Source organism: Protopterus annectens, chromosome 6.part1 (genome assembly GCF_019279795.1).
Source record: "Protopterus annectens isolate FY-2018-M chromosome 6.part1, PAN1.0, whole genome shotgun sequence".
Lineage (NCBI taxonomy): Eukaryota > Metazoa > Chordata > Ceratodontiformes > Protopteridae > Protopterus > Protopterus annectens.
The window spans coordinates 50833609-50855855 of NC_056738.1; the positions used below are offsets into that span (position 1 = coordinate 50833609).

A 22247-nucleotide genomic window follows, 5' to 3' on the forward strand; every position below is an offset into this window, starting at 1 on the left:
AAATGGTTTGCTTTGAAATGACCTTCCCCTCTGCACCTGCAGCAAAGCCAACTAGCAGCTGGTCAGATTTTCTGAGAGGCTTAGTCCTGTCCAAATCGAATCTAAGCTGTCTGTGCACGTCCAGAGTGTGCAATATCCATTCCCCTTGTGGATTAGGGGAAAAAGCAGGCAAATGAATGGACTGGTTTAGGCCACACTAGACATCACCTTGGGCATAAAGGAAGAATTAGTCCTGAGGGAAACCCTGTCCGAATGGAAGATAATGCAGGGGTCCACTGCCATCAGGGTCTGTAATTCAGACACTCTTCTTGCTGAAGTGATGGCTAGACGCAAAGCTGTTTTCCAAGAAAGGAATTTCAACTCTGCTGTTGCAGCTGGCTCAAAGGGGGGGGTGAGCTTTTCCATTACAAAGTTCAGGTCCCAGGCTGGAGTGGGAGCTCTCCTTGGGGGGGGTCTTAAATTTTTGGCCCCTCTAAGGAACTGTTTTAGCAAGGGGTGGGAGAAGAGCGGTGGCTCAGTACTATAATGTGCTGAATTGGCAGAGGCATGAATCTTAATTGATGAGAAGGATAGGCACTTGTGGAGCATTTCTGTTAAGTACTCTAGAATACGAGGTAAGCTGGGCACTGTTGTGGCCATCCCCTGAGCCTGGCTCCAAGAGCAGAATCTTTTCCACTTTTCAGCATAGGATTTTCTGGTATTAGGCCTCCCCGACTCCAGAATGACATCCCGCATCTGCTTACTGAGGGATGCTAGAGGAGAGCTCATAGAATTAGCCAGGCTGCAAGGCTCATGGGTTTGAAGCTGAGGGTGCAGAATCTGGCCCGCTTGCTGGGACAGCAGGGAAGGGGGTCTGAGGCAGATGCCATGGTTGTAGCAATGTCAGACTGCGCAAAAGGGGGTACCAGTGCTGGCGTGGCAAGTCTGGTGCAATCAGTATTGTTCTTGGCTTGTCCTGTTTGATCTTTAGTAAAACCTTTGAAAAGAGAGGCAGAGGGGGAAAAGGCAAACAGAGGCTTTTCCCAGGTAAAAGGACAGGGCATCATCTTTCCAAGCTTGACTGTGGGGAGTTCTGGTGCAGAATTTGTTCAACTGGTAGTTCTGAGGGGAGGCAAATAAGTCTACCTCTGGGGTCCCCCATTTGTTCAAGAGGTTGAATATCTTGGGTTCTAGTTTCCATTCGTGTGGGTCCATGAGATTTCTGCTTACGTCGTCTCCCAGTGAATTTAGTTTGTCTGGCAGGAATTGAGCTTGTAGGTACACTTGATAGCTCAAGACTGTGTCCCACAGAGCCACAGCTAACGTGCAGAGAAGGTAGGAGTGAGGTCCCCCCTGCTTGTTTATGTACCACATAACTGTGGTGTTGTCTGTCTTTACCAATAGTTGTCCTGGGAGAATAAGGTCTTTGAAGGCTGTCAGGGCATTCTGTACAGCTAACATTTCTTTCTGATTGATATGCAGGTAAATCTGTCTTGGGTTTCATTTGCCCTGAATGCACTGCCCTGCCATATGAGCCCCTCATGCATAGTCTTATGAGTCTGTTAGGGTTTGGGCGGCGGGGGGTAGAGTGAAAGGGAGTCCCTTGTTGTGGTAGCAGGCCTCTGCCCACCAAAGGAACTCTGTCCTCAGACAAGGAATATAGGAATCATTGTTTCCCGGTCCTGAGAATGTTGACACCATAAACTTTTTAGATACCATTGGAGTTTCCTCATATGCAGTCTTGCATATGGAATTTGCAGAATGCAAGAGGCCATGAACCACAGGGCTTGCAGTATTTCCCTTGCAGACAGTTGAGATTTTGCAGCCAATAGTTTGAAGTAGGTTGTCAAATAAACTTGTTTCTCCGGAGTGAGGAATGCCATCTGGGAAGTGGTGTTCAAGCTTGCTCCCAGGAATACAATCTTTTGGCACGGTACTAGGTGAGATTTCTTTTCGTTGATGCTGCACCCCAGTGAGGATAGAAGTTTCTTTACAAATGCCAGGTGCTGTAATAGCAAGTCCTGTCTTTCTACCTCAATCGATCGTCCAGGTATGGGTAAATATGAATATTTCTCTGCCTGCAAAATGCAATGGCTGGAGCTAGACACTTTGTGAACACCCTGGACGCAGTAGATAAGCCAAAGGGAAGTGCAGAGAACTGAAAGTGCATGGAGCCCGCCCTGAAACGTAGGTATTGAATGCAGGATTCTCTTATCGGGATGTGCAGGTAAGCTTCTTTAAGTCTAGGCTTGCCAGACAGGCATCCTTGGCTAGCATAGGAAGAAGCTGTTGAAGAGTTAGCATTTTGAATTTTGGAACCACCAGAAAGGTGTTGAGAATAGAGGTCCAGGATAGGACGCCAGGAGTTTTCTTTTCTGGATACCAGAAACAGTCTTTAATAAAAACTTGTCCCCTTAGTTCTGCTGGGATGGGATGAATAGCCCAGATACTGAAGGGAGAGAGAACCTGCTGTTGGGCCTCCACCCACTGACTTCGGGGGAGGTCTGGCCAACCATTTGGGGTTGGTAGTATGTGGAAGTGGAATCCGTATCCTCGGGGAAACTATGTTCAAAACCCATTTGTCCTGGGTGATGAGTTCCCAGTTTTTTTGCATGCATGGCGAGCTTTCCTCCTAAGGGAGCAAGTAGTTGAGCAGGGCTTGGAAGGGTTAAGGTTAAGTCATTGTGCCATTTTTCCGTAGGGGGGTGGCTTACTATTCCCTGCTTTGGAAGTGGGAGCCCCCCGCTGCTTAGATCTGTGCGTAGCCTAAGAATGAAGTCTTGGTGGTTTGCTATTCCTAGGTTTGGACTGAGAAGGCCTGGAAGGGACTGAAAAGGACCAGTTCTTTGAAGACCAATGCCTACTGAATCTGAGAGGCTGAACTTGTAGAAAATCTGTTTGCATAGATTTCGCTTTTTCCTCCACCTTTTTGAGGACTTCCTCTGCTTTGTTGCCAAAAAGGTGGTCTTGGTTTAAGAGAGCTTCCAGTAATTTAGATTTAACATGATCTGGCAGGTTTTGTTCCTTAAGCCAGGCATGCTTTCTAAGTACAGACCCAGTGACAGCAGCCCTGCAAGATACTTCTAAAGCATCAAATCCACACTGCAAAGTAGGTTTACCAACTTGTTCTGCAGAATGCATTAAATCTTGCAAGTCTGTGTTCAGTACATTCAGGAATCAACATAATTTTCTGTTTAAGTAGTCCCATAATATGCGGCTGATACTTTACCATATGAAACTGACAATTTGGAGCACTAATGGCCAAAGTAGCAGAAGTGTAAACCTTCTTAGCCCATCTGTCCAAGGGTCTAGAATCTATCAGAAGGGGCAAGGATTTTGGCAGCAGTAGCCTTCGTGCCTTTTTGTCCTTGGGAAATGGTGTCTGGATCCGCAGTAGGATTCTTAAAGAGGAACTTGTGAGAGTCAGGTACTCTGTAGTACCAGTCAGGTTTTCTGGGAGCTAGAGGTAAAGTGTCTGGGGGTAAGGCTAGATTCCAAGAAAAAGTACAGCTTTAGTCCGCCGTCCAGTCGGCCTGACGCACCAGAGAGAGTATTGACGTGACTCAGGGCGCGATTAGGGACGACGCCAGCCATGATACCAGAGTTCGCGCATGACTGTGATCCATATCCCAGTGGTTTTCTTGCCCCAGATGTCAAGGCAGCCTAAAACCAGGCGGCTCAAAAAATACCTGCACCAAAAATTATGTATTATATATACAAAATACACAACATATAACCTTACCCACAATAAACTACCCCCCTAAAAGACAAGGGAAGGGAAGTTTTAGCCCCTAATATCTACATGTACACCCCCTATAAAACGCTACTACAAAACTGTACTAGCGTTCTTCTGTCCGCTAGGAAGTCAGAGAATCCTCAATGTTGGCGTATTAGAATTGACGGTAGGGGAGGCTGGCAAATCATCACGCTATCTTCTTCTTTCTGAACATGCCCTGCAGAAGATCTTAGCATAATTAAGCATACCTGCACCAAAAGCAAACAATAAATGTGTCATCAACCCCAAACTCACTCTACAAACCCTTATCAAACAATGCCAGGAGGATTAGAGTAGCAGGGATTGTCGAAGTGGCACATTTGGTAGTAGCCCTGCCATAATGAGGCCGCTCCATTGCTGCAGTCCTTACCATATAGTGCAATATCCCAAAGCAGAGCTAAAGGAGGCCAATGAGAACCCAGGCTGACACACACAGGCAAACAGCTGTGGCAAACAAAAAAAAGACTTAAACAACTGCTGAGACTGCCTAAAGTAGCACCAAGAACACTGCCTGTGTACGCCTCAAAATTGCAAAATCTTATGTTTAGGTTAAGTGGCAGCTTTCCCAGTGGAATGAGGCCAAATCCATTTAGGAATATCCTTGACAGATGGGAAAAAATAAATGCAATGCTTTTTGAATCCAGGCAGAAATAGTTTGTGATTGATATGGGCTCCTTAAAATAACTCAAAGCAAAAAGAAACAAACAACGTTAGACTGCCTAAAAACTAGTCCCATGGTAAATAATACATCACTGCCTGCACATCTAAAGCAGTCAAAATCTACAAGTATATTTCAGTAAGAAAATAAACTGTTCAAAAAGAGAGTAGCAGCAGGAAAGTCAAAATAGAAAACCACCTTAGTATAAAGGAAGGATTAGCGTAATGATATTCTTATATTATGGAAAAATCAAAAGGGCCCTCAAATTATGGAGGCGAAACTGCAGACACAAATGATCAGAAGTGAACATCAGTGCAGCAGCCATGACATGGAAATCAGAGACCAACAGTAGCAAGTCCAGCAAAAGGTCAATTAGCAAGTTACACCTCCAAATTACCAGAAATAACCCAGGAGTTTTTGCTCAGTATTCAAAATAAAAAAATAACTTCCTCTTTGAATCTGACATGTCTCCAACAATGGTGGGTCTTACCATTAGCTGCTGGAAATTGCAGCATGAATTGAAATGGAAGAGAGAGTTTGCTCAATAATCAGTAAGATATTGCAGAGCTTGAAGATGATTAGGCTCAGTTGAGCTTGATTAGATGGAAGAGAAATAAAAATCTCTAAAGGAATTGGAGGTTTAGGCACCAGGGGTCATATCAAAAGACCAGGAAGTTGGAGAGACTCAAAGCCACCAGATGCTATCAATCTGTAGCAGAAAAAATCTGCTTGGTTGGCTGACAGATGACCTTTTCACAAAGAGGTGAAGAAGAGGCAGAGGAAGAATGAAGGTCCACGAAAACTGAGTGGTACCCATCTTTGCACACGCTGTGAGCTACCAAACTATGTTTACCTGTCCCCCTACAGCTGGTGGTTTAGTGGAGAGGTCTTCTAGATCTATGACACACAGATCTATGACACTGTCCCCCCCAGTAAATACTTTGGCAGCTGGTGGTTTAGTGGAGAAGCTTAACATTTTGTGTCTGAGTTCCCCATGTAACACATCTGCTAATACATGATCCAGTTTCCAAGAAACTTTTGCGTGAAGTTTAGTTGGCAATATACCTGCCCCAAGTTCTGCCCCGCCTGCCTACATAGAGAATATAGAGCGTGTTTATTGTTTCCCATAAAATCATTTGTCGCCTTGTTGTCTCTTAGACCCTGCTTGCCTGAGAAACAACCCAGTTGAAAGCCATGTTACCCGTCTGACTGAAGTAACTCCTTGAAAGCCATTAATGCAACTATCTGCTAGTCTCTCGGGGCATGTTGTATGTAGATGCTGTAGTCCATTTGATGAGCTCCCCAAGCAATGTCCTTTGCATCTGTCGCTAAAATCTGTGTCGCCTGCATCTGTCGCAGAGTCCCTTGTTTAGGTGACATTCCTGAGCCCACCCACAAAAATACTGATGAGATAGTTGATGGAAGTAAAGTGATAGACTCTTTTGTTTGTCCGGGGTTGCTGCTGTATCTGTATTCAGTCTCACAAATCTGGGTTAAAGCTGTATTCAGTCTCACATGACTTTATAGGTCTACTGAGGTACTAGATCATACTCCTTAGGGCTCGCTGAATAACAGTAGGCATCTTAGCACTGCTATAACTCTTTCTTGATTGCTATAGAGCAGCCTTTTCTTGAGCTGAAATCATTTGAATTCCTTTGTTAGCCTGAAGTAAGCTATCACTGAGCCAGAACCTTTGTGAATACTCGGGGCAACCTAACCAAATACGCAATGCAGTAGATAAGCTAGGAGATGCAGAGCTGAAAGTGGCAGATACCTCCTGCAACTTAGCCCTTATAGGCACATGAAGGTAAGCTTCCTTGAGATCTAAAGTTACCATCCAGCGATCTTGCCCAGCAGAGAGGTAAGAGTGCTGTTGCAGTTACAACATCTTGAACTGAATGTCCAGTCCAGATAATAAGAGAGAGATAAAAAATTGGTCTCCCATTCCACGTGTTCCTTCTTTTGGTACTAGAACAGAGAGAATAATCCTAGGCCCCTTTTTCTGATACAACTGGCATTGAATGGCCCCATCTGGAGTAACTGAGAAATTTAAGTCCTCCATTTCTTTAAAACTGCTTCCACAGGCGGCCAAAACAACACAACATCAGACTGTAGGAGAGCAAAAAAATCCTTGTCTTAACATGCTCAGCTAATTCTGATCCCTCAACAGGAGGCCTGTACAGCATCAAAACCACATTGCAACATCCACCACCTTAGATTCAATTGTGAAAGGAGATAATTTTGATATTTTAGCATGCTTCATGAAGACAGAAGACTCCTCTGAACACTGTTCAAAAAAAAAACAAACAAACTCGGTTCCTGGCCCCTTATCAGGAGGGGGCATAGAACCTCTAAATCATAGTAATCAAATCTTCTCTCAAAGTTTTGGCAACAGAAGGAGGCTCTAACTAACACCTTGGGAGAGAGGGAAGAGAACAGTTACGCGAAGCCCCCAGCCTGGCCTACCTCCCTCCTGAGAAGGCATCCTGTAACAGTAAAGTTTCTGCCTGAGACTCATAGAAACTCCTGGCAAAACCTGACTGGACTACCCAGGACTACCCAATAGTAAGGACTGCAGCAATGTGGAACGAAGAACATCATCTACAATAGCCAGAACAGGAGGGATAGCTAGATGACTGTTAAGACAGGAGTAAGAATTCCCAAAGTCTCTTTTTGGACTCAGAATAGTCATTACTTTCCCAGCAGAAATGCTCCCTAAGGGTATGCAAAGTTTCACCAAAAGAAAAATCTTCTGGAGGAGAAGCAGAGGGAATGGAATCCTCTGCATCAGAATCCTCATAAGTAGACAACGCCAAATACTGGTAATCAGAAGGAGCAAAGATATCAGATTCCTAATCAGAAGAATCAGTCAGAAAATCGATTCTAGGTCTCTTAGAGGGGGAAGGCTGGCTTCCCCTAATTAAGGTATTAAGGTTTTCAGCCATTCTAAGCATTTGTTTTTGAGGCATATGGGCCTGAGTCATTGGTTTGGTCATCTGTTTTCTAGGAGTAGTGCGAGTTTTAGGCTTGAGGAATTCAGTACTTCTAGTTGGAAACTATACTGTTGGTTTAATATGAAAGCCTGGAGGCCTGAATACACCCCTCAGAAGCCGGTGCCTGCACAGTGGCTCCAGACCCATCCAAGGTAGAAACATCCACAGGTTCCATTGTCGAAGAAGCATCTCGCGGCATACAGGACTCCGAATGGGTCTCGGTAGAGGCCTGCGTATCTGTAGTAGCGGGTATTAATGGCTGCGAAAATGCCTCACTGAGTACCGGCGGACTGGCAACTAGCTTAACAGAAGTGTCGTTGGCAGTTTTGGACCTATGCGGTCCGTCTTCATCCTTATTTTTTTTGGAAGATCGGTAGTCGGATGGCTTAATGAAGCCATTTCAGAGTATGTAGATCGAGAAAGTATTTAGCTACAAAAATAGCCCGACGACGAACAGTTCGGGCATTGAACAAGGCACAAAATCGACAGTGAGGGACGTCGTGGTCAGGGCCTAAACAGGTGACTCAGTAAGAATGAAAATCTCTACGAGGTATTTGCTTTCCACAGGCAAGCCAATTGTTTTTTTTCTGATATCAGAGCAAGAAAAAAGGATCTGCAACGGGGTAATTGTCTTTTTTGAAGACTTCGGGTCTGAAACTCAAACGAAAATTTCAGGAGTCGGCCGACCGGCACTTGCGGGCAACACACTGCAAGAAAAGACTGATGCAATGGCGTCGGCTGCATGTTTTATACCCGATGACCTAACGTCATGGAAGAAGCGACAGCATCCAATGCAGAAATCCGAAGACTCTGGTATTCAGGCCGGCTGAGGGCTACCTGCAGGCAGACAACACAAATGTGGTGACTGAAACAGTGAAACACGAAGAACATCTACACCCTTCCCTAAGGAAGCAAACCATAATTTCTGGTCCACCAACTCTACACAACTGCCAATCTAAAATACTACTACAGATTCTAACAGGGGTCGAGTTCCCCCCCGGTTAGGTATTTCTTCAACAATCATAATTCCTCAAAACTGTACATTCAAGGTAATCTTCATTATCACTCTGACACGTGCCTGCTGTAAAAGAACACTCGTCCCCACCATCTGCCAATGCTTCCTTGCCATAACAGGACACATCGTGAAAATTAAGGGAGGGGAATACAGTTCTGATCTCCCATTATTAAACAAGTGATAATACATACTGGTCTGACATAAAGAAAGCTCCAACAAAAGCAGTTAGGGAAAGGCCACTCATGCAAAGATGGAACATTTCTAGCACTCAAAAGCACTCTTTCATATAATAATTTATAAGTTCAAAATGTATAGGGAATCCTCCTTGACCGGTCCTAGGATGGACGGAATCCCAAGCACTATTACCAGTGTGAAAGTAGAAAGACAAATTCAAGTTTTAGAGTCCTGCTTTACAAATAGGTCCACATTTTGAGTCATGATCCAGACAATGATGCCTTGTGGAGATGGTGCAGTGAAGTCCAACAGCCTTCAGTTCAATAGTCATAAAAAAGAGAAAAAAATTAATTTGAAGCAGACAAGTCCAACAGCCTTCAGTTCAATAGTCATAAAAAAGGGAAAAAATTAATTTGAAGCAGCCATTCTTTTGGAATGGGCTTTGACAGGCACTCTCAGACAGACAACTGACATCTACATTATCTTTTGCCATCTTTCTATCCAGGTACCTGTACTCTGTGTGCCTGGGAAATGAGATTCCTTCTTCTCTTGCAAAAGACAGCATTCCACCTTCATAAGTTATTCCCCCACTTCAGGGAGTACCTGGGCCACCAGTCAATGTCCATGGTGTGAAAGTCTCCAATTTCCTTGACTTGGGCCACCACAAAGAAAAATGGGAGAAGAGTTTATAATCCGATTTAGTGAACCTCTAGAAAGAGATACGGATTTATTAACTTGAGAGGCCACGGATGGTTCCCTATATACAAGGGTGACACGTCAACATATACTACATGAAATTCATAGCTGAGAGAAAACATTTCTAAGAAAAACTACACTGTCAAACTTGGCAGGCTCAAACAATGTATGGTTAAGAAAGTGTCTTAAGTGTGTGTCAGACGGGGAAAATTTCTCACCTCAGGATAGAAATTCAGCAATGATCCTTCCGTCCACAAAGCCATGAAACATAAAACTGATGTATGTACCATGACTATGCAACAACAGAGGTAAAGTCATACATGTCAGAACCAACTACAACCTAACCATTAGGGACAGTACTGAGAAATACTCCATTCAAATCAGTTACTGTTTAACACACTGAACCATAAGCCTCCAAAACACAGATACTTTGCAGTTTCAGCCAGCTCTGAGACTGTCTCCCCCCCCCCCAATAGCTAGTCTGGTGAAATGACAAACTGCCTGCAAAAGTAAAGCCATAAGAAGGAAGCCTATTGTCCCCCACCTCTGCACGACATCCCAGAGAAAGACAAGGTTCTTTTTTTGGTGCTGCTGAAGACAGATTATATTATGCCCTAAGGTGGTTTCAATCATTTATCGCACTTCTTCAAAGAACTTTACAATAAAGTGGTAATGCACACATACATACAGTAACCTGCCAAATCAGGCGAAGACTACTGTTCACACTACTCCTTTTTATATGTAGAGTAGCACTTGGTAGGGCACATTCTCGTCTTGGGCTCAATACGTTCTTTGCCAGAGCTTTTTTGTTTACTTGACCATTCTCCATGGTCTGACACTATAATGGTTATTTCCCCTGCATGGGAGGTACAGAACCCCCTTTCCCCATTTGGATACCATACAACTGACTTAACTGTACCAGATAAAGCAAAGACAAGCAGGTTTTCCTCCACGGATTTCATAATGTACAGCTGAAGTAAACCTAACAGTAACAGCTTTTATCCCATATAGGATTTAACATCCAGTCAACTTCCAAAGCTTCAGGGCACATTCCATGCAGCCAGTCATTTCAAGCAGATTTGACTGTACGAAGCTCTTGGGAGCTTTTGCTCCACTGCGGGTTTACAAGGATCAGTATATTGATATGACTAATGCTAAACCACAAAACATCTTGTATGAAGAAGTAACATACTTCTTCGATACAATACCCCACTCAGGCATTATAGATAAGCTCACCAGCTTAAATATAAACCCCTATGTCACTAGATGGGTTGCAAACTGGCTCAAGGACAGAACCCACATGGTTAGAATTGCTAGAGCCATGTCAGACTCCAAACCAGTTACAAGTGGCATCCCACAAGGCTCAGTCCTGGGACCTCTCTTGTTCAGTATATATTTCTCGGAGGTACAGGCCAACACGGAAGGACTGTGGCTGACCAAGTTCGCAGATGACTGCAAACTGGGCGCCATAATTGACTCTCCAGCAGACACAAGCATCCTCCAAAAGGGCCTCATAGAAACAGACAACTGGTGCCAGAGCCATGGTCTCAAGCTAAATGCCAAAAAGTGTATAGTCATCCCCTCTGGCAAAAACAAAGTGCCCACAAATTACCACATAGGTGGTAATCCATTAAGTACAGAAGACGTAATTAGGGACCTGGGGACCCAAGTTGATAGCAATCTCTCATTTGACAACCATGTGGCCAAAGTGGTTAGAAAAACATTTTATATAGCCCACCTAATCGTGAAGGGATTCACATCTAGATCTGGGGAGGTCATCGTGCCTCTTTACTCATCTCTCATCAGGCCCATAATTGAGTGCAATGCCCCTTTTGGGATGTACCTTACCAGACACCTGCAGCAACTGGAAAGACCCCAAAAGTACCTCACCAAGAGGATCAAAGGGCTCAAACAGATGCCATATGCTGCCCGGTTAAAGAAACTCCAGCTCTACTCAGTGGCATACCGCCTGCTCAGAGGCGATCTGTGCCTGATGTATAAAGCCATGTCCAATCCGGAATTAATGGACATGCTGCACCTCAGAAAATCCAAATCCCATCGAGCTACGCACTCGAGAGACTTGAACCTCAGCACTGAAATAAATAGGACATGCTGGAGGGACAGATTCATAACCCAGAGGCTCCCTTCACTCTGGAATAAAATCCCAGTCCAGGTTAGGCAGAGTCCCTCATTGACTCTCTTCACGAGGAATCTTGATGAGTGGATGGGAGATCGTAGGTTTACCCCGGGTATCACTTCTGTGTCACTGTTAGACAAAGGCACAGTATACTAACCTCGAAAAAGTGCATAGCAAAATTAATTTAAAATGGGTGGCGAAAGCCAAACACACTCTGGCTAGGCTTATAAATGCCCTAGGGCAGATAGCCTAGTATGAACCTATATCTCAACGCTATGAAACAGTCTAAAGCTCCTGAAAGGAGTAATCATAATCCTAACTTGGTCCTCCAGAATAAGGGGCAATTTGGAGGGAGTAGCACGAGGAACGTTGAGCCAGATGAAAAGTAGACAACAGAGATCTATCGTTGTAATGAGTACATAATTTTCGTATCTAATTTTGTCTATTTTCATCCGATTCAACTGTGGGATAGATTTCCAAGCATTAAGACCTAGATGGATTAATGGAAAGACATTATGGAAATGGAGGAGTCAAAGGACAAACATGATCTTGGTTGTTCATCCAATTTGCAACAGGAAATAAATGTGCACAGTGTTGACCAAGTAGATGCTGTGCATATGTCATAAATAGAAGTCAGTTGGCAAATGCTGTTGACGTAGCTACTGCGCTGGTTGAATGTACTGTTTGGATAAGCCTTTTTTGTATACACAAATTAAATACATTTTGAGAGCCAACTGAAAAGAGTAACTTGAAAGTGCTTTTCCAAATTTCTTTTAAGACAATTTATAGATTTCCTGAAGGGTCTTGTCCTGTGTAGGTAAAAACCTAACCGGCAGTGGATGTCCAAGGTATGCCAGATGTACTCCCCTTTATTAGAAAATTTTGGAAAGAAAAGTGGTAAATGATCTAAGGAAGGAAGGTAAATGGCCTTTAAGGCTTCCAAAATTTTAAGAAGGGCTACGGAGGATTTGTCAAAGCCTATAAGGAAAGCGGAGATGGCCGTTAACTGTAGTTTGATGGTGGAACAGCTAAAGTTAGATTGAAAACTCTGAAAGGAAGTGTAGGATGGTAGGAACTGAAGCTGAGAATGGGTCTATACCTTTAGATTTTGCCCACATGGAAAATCTTTTCCACTTTCTATGGTACACTTTGGTAGTAAAAATTTTCTGTGAAGCTATCAGAATGTGAGCCACTGCAGGGGACAGCTTGGCATCATTGGGTACAGTCAAAACTGGAGGAAAACTACAGTTAGTTTCACAGACTTCTGATCCGTATGAGGCAAGAAGGAGGGTGAGAGAGAAGATCCGAGTAATAGTCCAGCATTTAAGAAGGATAAACTAGAAGAGGCCACAGGAAGAAAAAACACAATTGTCGAGGCCAAAAGGGGGCTCTGAGGATTACTCTGGCCTTGCACATTCTTGCTCTCTAAGAATTTCTTCATTACAATAAGGAGAATAAAGGCGTAGAGAAGTCCTTGGAGATAATGGAAAATGGAATCCCTTGGTGATGGTGTCTGTGGAGGGATCAGAGCGAAGGAACTGCTGCATTTCTTGATGAGATAGGATACAAAAAGATCACAGCAAGACTGCCCCCAGCAACTGAAAATCTTTACAGCCACTACTGAGTTTAAAAACCAGAGATCAACATAGGTCTGCTAGAACACTGGAATGCCCTGTGATGCGAGTTGCTATTAGGAAAGCAATGTAAAGACATTGCCATACCCTCATGACCTCCCAATATAATGGGAAAGAGTGCATTCCTCCTTTCTTGTTTAGGAAGCATACTACTGACATACTGTCAAGTCTGAATGGCTACTGCACCTCTGCAGAAAGGTATCCTGAAGGGCATGCGATGCTAGGACTGCTCATTTCCAGAATGCTGATGTGAAGTTTTGCCTTTTTTTGCGACTTGGAGCCTTGGATGGATTTTCCTTCAAAATGCCCCCCACCCCCAACAGGAAAGCATCCATGGTCACTACCAGCACCGAAGGGGTCCCTCTCACAAAGGAGAAATATTGAGAGAAAGATGTCATCTACAACACTGCACAGTTTCTGCAAACTGGAGTGATCCCCATCTTTCCATGAATAGGATGAGGATTCTGAGCATTGTAGAGCCCGCGTCTCAAGAATTCTCAAGTGGAATCTTGCCAAGGGTACTAGCAGTATAGTGGACGCCATCAGGCCTAGCAGAGCCATAATATTAATCTTGCTAGGGAAGAAAGATGCCTCAGTAGTGCTGATGCTGTCATCCAGATGGAAAGCGATCTGTGAGGGGGACGGGGACGGGACTGACTGATTGAGAAACTGTACTTTGGTAGCATCAAATGAATTCCAGTGTTTGAGTAGGAATGAGTGGACTCTTAAATGATGGCAATGCCAAGCTTCCGAAGTAAATGGAGCAAGAGGTCTCTGCGTTGACACGTTTGAACTGAGGTAGCTGTTAAGTCAATCGTCTAGACATGGTTAAGACCTGGATCCCCAGCAAACAAAGTCATGCTGCTACTACTGCCATCATCTTGGTGAAGACCCTGGGAGCCATGGTGAGACCAAAAAGCAGTGCTCTGAACTGGTAATCGTCTCCCAACCAGAAATGGAAAAATCTCCTTGAACATCTCTCAAACTTTGTGACTGCGTCCTTGACATCTATTAGGCACATCCAGGTGTCTTTTCTCAACAGAGGCCAAATGTACTGAATTGTGACCATTCAGAATTGTCTGCCTCATGAACTGGTTTAGATAGCTCAGGTCCAAAATGGGTTTTAAGTCCCCGGGTCTTCTTTAGGATTAAAAGAACCTTAAGTAGATTCTATATCCTTGTTGTTCTTTGGGGACCAGTTGGATGATTTTTCTTTTTCTAGAAGCTTTGAAATTTCCGCTACTGCTACATCTTGCTGACTGGGCGGAACATCAGGAACTAGACTCTGTTTTGGAGGAAGGAAAATTGAATTCTACAGTCTCTGGAAAGGATGTCTAGCACTCAGAAATCTGTTATGCTTTCCCAGGAGAACAGGTACAAAGAAAACACCCAACCCCAACTGCCTCCACTGTATGGCATGGGGGAAACAGAGGGTGATGAAAGAATTTCTCAGAAAAGAGCCCTCTGAAACCCTAATTCCACGGTCCATTACTACCCTTTGGAGGACGACCGTTTTGATGCCCTCCACCTCTATCATGGGGAGGGCCATCACCAGAAGGATCCTGGTAAGACCCTTGAGATTTCTTAAACCACTCCTTCCCAGACCTCCAATTCCAAGAGAAGGATCTCTGAGGAGTGGAGAATCAGATGCCAAAAGCAGAGAGGGGGTCTTACCATCTTGCTGACTTCCAGTTAAAGTCTTCCACCTTTGTTCAGAATAAGGTGGACCCATGGAAACTGGCATTGATGGACATTTTGAAACGTTCTACAAAGTCACAAAGATGCCTCCAAGCTTGCCAGTGGACTAATGCCAGTATCTGCTGCTCTTGCTGTTCTGGAAAAACAGCTGCATGGTCACATTAGACTGTACAATCAATAGTTGAGATTCCACCTTTTCTGGATTATCTGATACCAAGACCAATTGAAGGGATTTGGCAATCTCCTTAGTCAAATATCTCTGGAATCAAGTGATGTAAGCAAGGCAATTCAGAACCCACAGAGCAAAGGACCCGGAAGCAAAGGTACATTACCCAAAACAATCAACACCCTGGACTCTGCTGGGTGGATGGACAGAGGTGCTCTGAGTTTTTTGTTTGCTGCAGCTACCACCACTCCTGCAGGTGGTCCCTTGCTCCATTGTTTTCTATCAGATTGTGCAGATAAAATTCAGTTTTTTTGGGTATGGCTTCCATGTCCAGCTCCTTCCATGGCAGTCGTGCCATCAAGTCCACTAAGGGGTCAGCGGAGGTGGGGGGGGGTACCACCCAGGATGTTGACATGCCTGAACAAAAGACCCCTAAACACACTTTTGGAGAAGGATCAGTGATGGACTCCCCCCTTTCCGGTTCATCAATTCCAGAATTTCACCCAAGGTAATCTCGAGGTGGAGATCTGGGGGGGGGGGGGGGGGGGATCCTCCTCCTTCAAAGTCTGTATAGTTAGTGATGGACTCTGCAGATGAGTCTATGCATTTCTGCTTACAAGTCTGCTTACTGTGAACCTGCTCTGTGGAAATATTAAAGGGTTCTGAATCAAACAGGGAGCTTACTGCATCTGCATCCTGGAATCCTGGCTCCTGCTAACCCTGTTAAAGTGACAGACAGCAAGCAAGTTTCAGTATGGAGCTCGGGTGGTGCTAGTCTGGTGGAAGGGAGCATTTCCCTTGGGAGTAGACAGGGCTCTCAGAAAGGCCTTGAAAGCCAAAGGCACTATCTGTTCTGAAGAAATCCCTAGCTTTAGGCTCATAACAGACCCCTTAGAATGGAAAGGTCTCAACTCCAAAGTGGATCTCTGTGCCATGCTACTAAGCACAGTGGCTCTGAGAGGCAAGGACGGCTCCAACCGTCTAACTGCTGAAACCGCCTCCCAGTCTGTGGTGCCTAAGACTCTGCTGGCTCCAAGCGCATCAGAGCAGACAGAGGAATGGATACAGTTAGGGTTGAAGTACAGAATGCTACAGATCTCAGTCCAGCTACCTCAGGACAGACTGACACCAAAGCAACCAGATACAAATGACAGACCTGTGTCGGAATTTGCAATGGAGCGGTGGCTGGAACCATGCCTGGCACATGCAAGAGTGACAGCACCAAGAGAACTCAAGAGTTTAATCTGAGCTCTCAGAAATCTCATCAACCTGCTGACGTCTCGTTCGGAGAGACTCCTGAAGTACTCTGTGGAAGAAGCTCCAGATTAAGATCTACTAGCTTGTCATAATGGCGAGTGTAGCCTAGGACTCACCACTTCTGATGAGAACCAGGGTCGATCAGGAAGTGAATGAATCAAAGAGGCTGATGGATCTGATACTGGAGCAGGAGTTTGATCCAGTAGTCATTTCCTTGATTTTTCTTGTTTGCCATTACAAACATTTTTCCTTGGATTTTTTTCTTTGCTTTAGGCTAAAACGGGTACTCCATCTTTTTCTCAGTTGCTGAAGGAAGTGGAAGAGGAGGGAAGATGGCTTGACCAGCAAAAGTCCCTTAATCATCAACTTTTCTTTCCTGAAGAGCCCTAGCACTGAATGAAGCGCAAGCCTAACGAGAGGTCTCTAAATGCTCTGCCCCAGGCAGTAAACATGATTCTGGTGTAGGTCTTGTGGTGGAAGACTGTGGCTTCACTCTGAAGCCTTGGATCTTGGGCATACTGGACCCTCAAAAAAAAAAAAAAAAAAATCTAAATACACCAATAGTGCAATAAGATTTCAGTGAAAGCCACTAAAGTACAGTTTTGTACCTACCATAAATGTAGATGTTAGAGTGTTCACCCTGCTGCAGTCATCACACTTGGGTTATCCTGTCGTCAGGCGGTCCCGCAGTCGGCCAGATTTCCAAAGTCTTGGTCCAACATCGGTTGATATATATATATATATATATATATATATATATATAGCAACCGACGCCATTTTCTTCAGTTTTTCTTGCCCCAGATGTCAGGTGCCCCCAAAAAAGGGGATCCAAATTAGTACCAAAAGGTGTGAAGACTGTACAAAGACAAAATCCCCTCAGCTATAAGCAAATACATCAGAAAGGCATAGCAAAGGTTTAGCCAGTAAATCAGAGGGGATGGAGGGAGGGTAACCTGGACTGCAGCAGGGTGAACACTCAAACATCTACATTTATGGTAGGTACAAAACTGTACTATGTTCATCGTGTTACCCTGCTGCAGTCATCACACTTGGGTTGAGTCCCAAAGCTAAGGTAGGGTAGAGGCATCATAGAGGGTTAGAGGAGGCAATGAGGCCCTGCAGAACTGCAGTGGCAAAGCCTGCCCTGGACTTAGAGTAAAGAGGTAAGTGATAGTGTTTGGTGAAAGTGTGTACAGAACTCCAAGTTGCAGCTTCTAAAATTTCCTTGGTAGGAACCCCCCTGAGAAAGACAGTAGAGGTAGCTGTTGCCCTGGTAGAGTGGGATCTAATGGTAGGAGGGACTGGTTTCCCATGATGGGTATAGCAGAATCGCATGCAATGGCCTATCCATTTAGAAATGGTTTCTTTGGATATGGCCCTCCCTTGAGAAGCTGTAGCATAGGAAACAAAGAGCTGGTCAGTTTATCTGAAAGCCTTAGTTTTATCCAAGTAGTAACGAAGTTGCCTGTGAATGTCCAAGGAATGCAGGAGTCTCTCACCTTTGTTCTGTGGATTGGGGAAGAAAGTGGGCAGGTAGATGGTTTGATTTAAAGCTACACTGGAAACCACCATAGGCATAAAGGATGGATTAGTTTGTAGAGAAACTCTGTCTTGATGGAAAATGAGAAAAGGTTCCACTGCCATAAGTGCTTGTAATTCTGAGACTCTCCTAGCAGAAGTTATTGCCAGGAGCAGGGCAGTTTTCCAGGACAGGAACTGAAAGTCTGCAGAAAAAGCTGGTTCAAAGGGAGGTAGCGTTAGTTTTTCCAGAACATAGTTGAGGTCCCATGTTGGTGCAGGGGCTCTTCTAGGTGGTCTAATGGTTTTTTGCCCCTCTGAGGAACTGCCTTAGAAGAGGGTTGGAAAATAAAGGTGGATTAGTGTCGTAGTGAGCTGAAATAGCTGAAGCATGGATTTTAATAGAGAAGAAGGAAAGTCCTTTATGCAACATCTCAGCTAAATACTGCAGAATGTGAGGCATCTGAGACAGAGTTGCGTCTTGGCCTTTAGCTTGGTTCCAAGCACAAAACCTTTTCCATTTGTCCGAGTAAGCCTTCCTGGTGCTTGGCCTCCTGGCCTCTAAAATAACATCCAGTACTGCTTGTGAAAGAGGAGCTGATGGGATGCTTAATAGATTTGCCATGCAGCCAGGTTTAAGGTTTTGATCTGGCTATGTAGAATCTGCTCGTCTTGCTGCGTGAGGAAATGAGGAATTTGAGGCAATATACATGGTGGGCTGTGAGCCATATTTTTCAATAGTGGGTACCAGTGCTGGCGTGGCCAGTCTGGGGCTATGAGAATCAGTCGAGGTTTCTCCTTTTTGACCTTCAAAAGAACCTTTGTAAGAAGAGGTAATGGAGGAAAGGCATATGCTGTTAGGTTTTTCCAACTGAAGGAGAGAGCGTCTACTTTCCAAGCTTGATGGTGGAATGTCCTTGTACAAAATTTTGTCAGCTGGTAGTTTTGAGGACTGGCAAACAGGTCTATATCTGGTAGACCCCATCTCTGAGTTATCATTGTAAATATTTGTGGGTCTAGCTTCCACTCGTGGGGATCTTTGATGTTTCTGCTCAAGTCTTCTGCCAATGTGTTTTTCTGTCCTGGCAGGAATTGAGCCTGTAACTGGACTTGGTAGGCCAGAGCTGTGTTCCATAAGATTATTGTTTGCCTGCAAAGAGGGTAGGAATGTGTGCCCCCTTGTTTGTTTATGTACCACATTACTGTGGTGTTGTCCGTCTTTATTGCAAGTTGTCCTGGCTGTAACAGATCCTTGAAGGCTGTCAAAGCTTTCCGTACAGCTAGCATCTCTTTTTGGTTTATGTGCAGTTTTCTCTGTTCTGCAGTCCATAGGCCTTGAATGCCTTGCCCTGCCATGTGTGCCCCCCAGGCATAGTCTGAAGCATCTGTTGTGATAGTTTGCCTGGGTGGGGGCAAAATGAAAGGCTGACCCTTGTTGAGGTGACATGCCTGTGCCCACCATAGAAATTCCTGTTGAAGGCAGGGAAGGAGAAATATCACTGTGTCCAAGCTGTGGCTGTGAGACCATATGCTTTTTAGGTACCACTGTAATTTCCTCATATGCAGTTTTGCAAATGGTATTATCAGAATGCAAGATGCCATGAAGCCCAAAGCCTGCAGAATTTTTCTTGCAGTTAATTGGGTCTTTGTTGCCATTGTCTTGAAATATTGAGTCAGTTGTAATTGCCTGTCTGATGTAAGGTAAGCCTTCTGGGCTGTTATGTCCAAGCTGGCACCCAGGAATGTCATTTTTTGTGAGGGTACTAGTTTTGACTTCTTTTCGTTTACTGTGTACCCCAGACAATTTAGTAGATGATGCTTCACAAAAGCCAGATGTAAGAGAATGTCTTTTCTTTCTGCTTGGATAAGGCAGTCATCCAGATATGGATATATTTGAATTATTCTTTGTCTGCAGTATGCAATTACTGGTGCCAGGCATTTTGTGAATACTCTGGGTGCAGTAGATAAGCCAAAGAGCAGTGCAGAGAATTGATAATGGGTTGAACCTGCAATGAAACGGAGGTATCTTCTGCAACTTTGTCTGATAGGGACATGCAGGTATACCTCCTTGAGGTCCAACGTTACCAGCCATGCTTCCTTGCCAAACATGGGAAGTAGCTGCTGTAGTGTTAGCATCTTCAATTTGGGCACTTGTGTTTAGAATTGAAAGGTCCAGAATTGGTCTCAAAGCATTTTCTTTCCTGGGTACTAGGAAGAGTCTTGAGTAAAATCCTTGGCCTTGCTCTTGAGTTGGTACCCTTTGAATGGCTGTCATGGCCATGATAGCTGTAATTTGTTTTTGAGCCTCTGCCCTTTAATTTTGCGGCAGGTTTGGCATTCCTCTTTTTATTGGCAAGGTGTGAAAGTGGAATCTGTATCCTCGTAAAATTATGTCTAGGACCCATTTGTCCTTTGTGACCATGTGCCAGTTGTCTGCAAATAGTGCTAGTTTCCCCCCACCCAAGGGGGCTGACAAGAGAGCTTTGTTTGGCCAGCTGAGGTGCAAGTCATTGAGTCTGTCTTCTGGTGGGTTGAGACCTGTCTTCTCCTCCCTTCTGGGTTGGAGTACTCCATTGGCGAGGCTTATACTGAGCTTGTGGTTGTCCTCTGCCCCTTGGGCGCCTGTATTTACCTCTCTGAGGCCTGTCAGTGGCTGGAAATACCAATTTTTGTTGGCCAGTTTCTGCTGAAGCGAGGGGGTTGTACTTGTAGGAAATCTTTGACTGTCTGCATTGATTTAGCCTTCTCTTCCATTTTCTTTAAAACTTCTTCTGCTTTAACACCAAAAAGAACATCCTGCTGTAAGGGAGCATCTAATAGTTTTGCTTTAACATGATCAGGCAGACTTTGTTCTTTTAACCAGGCATGCCTACGTATAACTGATCCAGTGATAGCTGCTCTGCAGGAGGCCTCTAAAGAATCAAACCCACATTGCAAGGTATGTTTGCCCACCTGCTCGGTGGCGTGCAACAAATCCTGTACTTCTTTCATTTCAGATTGTTGAGGTAAGGTGGTTATCTTTTGTTTTAACTGAGAAATCAGGAATTGCTGATACTTAAGCATATGAAACTGACAGTTTAGTGCTCTCATAGCTAAAGTGGCTGAGGTGTAAACCTTTTTTCCCCCATCTGTCTACTGCTCTTGAATCCCTTTCAGAAGGTACTAGATTTTTAGCCATGGAAGCTTAGCCCCCTTGGGACCCTGGGAGATAGTCTCTGGGTCAGCTACTGGGCTTTTATAAAGGAATTTGTGGGAATCCGGTACTCTGTAGTATCTGTCAGGCTTGGCCGCGGCAGGAGGTAGAGAGTCAGGGTTGAAACTGGATTCCAAGTAGACATCATCCACAATGTCCAAAACAGGAGGGATGGCTAGAGGTCTGTGTTGGGGGAGTAAACCTTCCCAGTGAAAATGTTCCCTCAGTGTGTAAAGTTTCCACAAAAGAGTACTCTTCTGGAGGGGAAGCTGAGGGAATAGATTCCTCAGCATCAGAATCTTCATAAAGAGATGAGTAGTCTTGGTCCTCTGAACCAACTGTGTATTTCTTCGAATTCCTCTGAGAAAGCAGAATCTTCCTCTTGAATATGGCCATTTGTCAGGAGGAGGCTGTGAACCCCTGATAAGAGAAATTTAGAAGTTATGTACCTACCATAACGTTCCATGTTAGTTGTCTTCTCGCCTTCTTTCTTGCTGGATGGGTTCGGAGCCGATCCTCGGCTCACTTCGCCACTCTAAAAGCTCGAGAGCTAGTTCCACCGGCTCGAGGCTCCCCTATATCCCACAATGCTAGGCGGTAACTCCTCAGATCTCGTTTGAAAGCTAAGCCCAGCAAGTAAATTCCATAAAAGGAACAAAAGAAAACTCCTCTAGGTCTGTCCTGGCTAGGGGGAAGGAGGGTGGGACGCAAGAAAGAAGGCGAGAAGACGACAACTAACATGAAACATTATGTTAAGTTGTCTATCTCGCCTTCATTCTTGCTGGATGGGACCGCGTCCCTAGCACCTTGTCCCGGGTGGCCTATCGGAACAGACTCTTGAGTACAGTGGAACCAAAGTTGGCTCGGTCTCTAGAGGCAAAGTCCAACTTATAATGAGAAATGAAGGTATGGGGAGAAGCCCAAGTAGCTGCAGAACAAATCGAATCAATAGGCAGCCTATCCTGGAAAGCTATAGAAGTGGCTAAAGCTCTAGTTGAATGAGCCCTGGGTTTGGATGGCAACTGTTGATGTCTGATCTCATACACAAGGGTAATCGACGAAGTAAGCCATCTAGAGAGAGACACTTTAGAAACTGGAAGGCCCATTCTACCTTCTGCATAAGAAACAAACAGTTGATCAGATTTCCTGAATTGTTTAGTCCTGTCTAAATAGTACCCAAGTCGGCGATGAACATCTACACAGTGTAACTTTTGTTCTGACCTATTAGAATAATTAGGGAAGACAGGAAGCTCAATGGTTTGATTCAAATTTGCCAGCGAAGCTACCATGGGCAAAAAGGACGGGTTAGTACGTAAGGACACCCTATCCTTATGAAACACAAGATAAGGGGGTC

General features: G+C 44.6%; 1 long non-coding RNA gene across 1 annotated transcript in view; it reads right to left on the reverse strand.

Moving 5' to 3' along the window:
* Positions 1-22247, reverse strand: part of LOC122805379 — a 396921-nt gene that overhangs the window by 826 nt on the left and 373848 nt on the right. The gene's annotated exons all lie outside the window — the stretch shown is intronic.